Genomic DNA, 3269 nt, shown 5'->3' on the forward strand with positions numbered 1-3269 from the left:
CCAGTTCACGGCCGTAAACCCAGTTCACGGCCGCAAACAGCCTTGAGCCGTGAACCTTGGCTGCAAACCCTCTTTTCCAACTTCAAACAAGTCTCGGTAACATTCCTAACCGAAAAGCAAGTGTTTTCTAAACCGAAAAGCAAGTGTTTTCTAACACTTTAATTAATGGTTTCGCTAACTTAAATACAATTGTGTGTTTAATTATCATTAGGATACCGTTAACTCCACGTACACCAACTCGAGGGTCATCTTTCCGGTTTTGCTGTCCATCACGTGCACATAAATCAACTGTGAGTTCATACCCCCATATTTTTCCAAGCTTTTTAATGTTTTAGGGGGGTGGTGGGAATACAAGTAAAACACAAGAAATCTTGTGTTGGAAAATATAATTTGGTTTATTATATTCTCTTATCGTTATCACGCATTTCAACATAGAACTTACTAAACATGACAAACGTTTTTACTACTAGACTTACGAACAATTTTACAAACACGTTAAGATACAAACTTTACTAGCACAGGTTTGTAACAAGGAAACAAACTTATGAACTATGGAACAAAGGTACTATTTTTACAAGGATACATGTTATTAACAAAAAGGGTTTTCATTGTATTATTCGTGAATTCGTTAAGAGAACTAAATTGTGAGACACGACTTCTGGGATGTCTACTCCTTAGGAACCAGAGTCTCCTGGACGAAGAGCATGAGTTTGTGTACAGATCTATACGGGACTGACAATCCCGCACCCTGACTATTATCTACAGTCATCCTGGGTTACTAACGTCATTTAACGTTTACGACGTCCGAAGTACGTCGTAGTGTTTATCGTCCATCAGCATGGTTATAAGAACTCACATGGAAAACAACGACTCCTTCATGTAATAATATGCTTAACAAAAAGTCATCAGGGTTAGAACTATGTGAATACTTAGTATATACATTAGGGTCATATGAAATTAACATACGACATGCAGTGGGATGTGTGACTTCCGCCTCATTTCCTGTTCCTTGGTTGGTTGTGGGGTTAGGACAGAATCACCCAATCGACTGTCTGTTAGATCTAGATTTCTATAACTCGTATGTACTAAGTGACCGCAGGAGGGTATTAACAACACTTCCAGTATACAGAACAATACGTTTTCGACTAGTTTTATTTTAAGTAATAAAACTACTATACATCACTGGTGGTAGACAGGATTTTCAAGCAGAACAATGCTTTAACAACATAAGTATGGAAAATACTTGTACTTTTCAGTTTTGGAACAGTTAAGACAACAACTCACATTTATGGAAAATATAGGATTTTCCAGGACAAACATCAGTATTTTACAAACAATCGGATTATCATTCAACTAACGAACATTCAATTTTAATTCTATAATTCCTTAGTTTATGCATTCAGGTTATGTATGAAGAATATCCGATAGACCGTGGAATGTGTGGTTTCTGCCTCATTTCTGTTCCTTGTTTGGTTGTGGGCTTAGGGAAGATCCACACACTCAACTGTCTGTTCGATATTGGTTTACAGATACCTAGGATGAACTAAGTGGTCTTAGAAGGAACTGCTATTATTATACTTTTACTAAGAAAATATCATATTTTTTTGAGGAACACTTTTAACAGATTTCAAAGGGCTAATATAGTTAACCCTGTAAGTACCTAGTGAATACATCAGGGTTATGTACATGAGGATCCGACAACCCATGGGATGTGTGACCTCCGCCTCATTTCCTGTTTCTTATTTGGTTGTGGGCTTGGGGCAGAACCACACAATCGATTGTTTGTGCGATCAGGATTGTATATGACTTGTATACACTAAGTACTCACAGAAGGAATTGGTACGAATCATTTTACTTAACATTCATTACATCAGAAAATATAGGGTTTTCTGGAGAAACACATCGCACTTTTCAAAGAACAAGGAACCTGTTTTCTAAAACAAATCGCTTATAAACTCACTGACTTTAATGTTGACACTTTCAAAACTACTTGTATTCTCAGGACACTAGTAGACAGGTACACGCACTGGTTTCTAGAAGATGGAGCATAGTAGCTTCAAGTCTTTACTTGTTATTTACTTTTGGAGTCAGTTATATATGATTCGAATACAATGTAAACATTATACTATAAATATAATGGTTTTTGTTGCTTTGATTACTATTTTGCAATTGTTTTGATACTATACACGACGTCCTCCGCCCCCAAACGTTTCCGCCATTCCGGTTTGTGGGTGTGACAGTTGGGTAGACATGATTCTCGAACGATTGTGAACACCACAACCCCACGGTGGGAGCCAAATTGTTTTTTATTAAAAATTTATCAAGTATTATTCAAACAAATTGTATGAGAAGTTGTAGTGTTTAAGGTAATGCAAATATTGAATAGTGATCAAAGTAAGACAAGTGAGTTACAAGGAAAGCCCTTAATCCTTTATAGGATCTTCGACATAAACCTTTGAGAGATTATAATGATCATCTGCCTTGTTATTTTTATTGATTTGAATGTGAGATTATGTGACAACCGTCACTTTTTGGTCAAGTCAAAGTCAAAGAAAGTCAACAAGTCAAACCGGCCAACTCAATTAAACCTTGTATATTAGGGTTTACATCGTGTTTACTATTGTACAACACACCATCTTAATGCAAAGTATCACTTTGAGTCTTCACGTGTTCAGAAAATCTAAACCCTAATCAGGGTAAGTGATGGAACTACTCGATAAAACATTAATACATACCCTTCTGGGGCGTATAACAGTCATAACCAGGCTTTGTGGGGTTTGCAAACCTTGCATTTCGAAGCTAAACACTCACAAAGGTCACAAACAAAGTCTCTCTCAATCTCTCTCGCTCTATCTCTCTCTCTGAAATCTCTCTCAAATCTCTTCTAAATATCTCCCAAATCTCTCTCATATCCTCCCTCAACTTTTTATAATCACTCGGGGCATCTCGACCCTTAACTTAGTCAAAAACCGCTCGAAACGGGAAGATTTCTCGAAAAACAGCCATGTAGGGCCGAAACCACTCTTAGAACCGAAGCCTCTCTATAAGGACCAAAACCTACTATAAAGACTAAAATCAGCTAATTAGGACCGAAGCCAAGGGTCCCCATAGAAACCGATCCCTAAGAAGCGAAATGAGTAAGAGCTGAAGCCGAAGTCTCTAAGGAACCGAAACAGCACTAAGAACCGAACCTCCTTCAGAACCGAACTCACCCTTCGGTTCGGATCAAGCCTTCGGACTGAAGCTCTACCTACCTTCGCCTGCTACCT

The sequence above is a fragment of the Lactuca virosa genome, chromosome 4 (assembly GCF_052849685.1).
Source record: "Lactuca virosa cultivar CGN04683 chromosome 4, Lactuca_virosa_CGN04683_v6, whole genome shotgun sequence".
NCBI classification, from domain to species: Eukaryota; Viridiplantae; Streptophyta; class Magnoliopsida; order Asterales; family Asteraceae; genus Lactuca; species Lactuca virosa.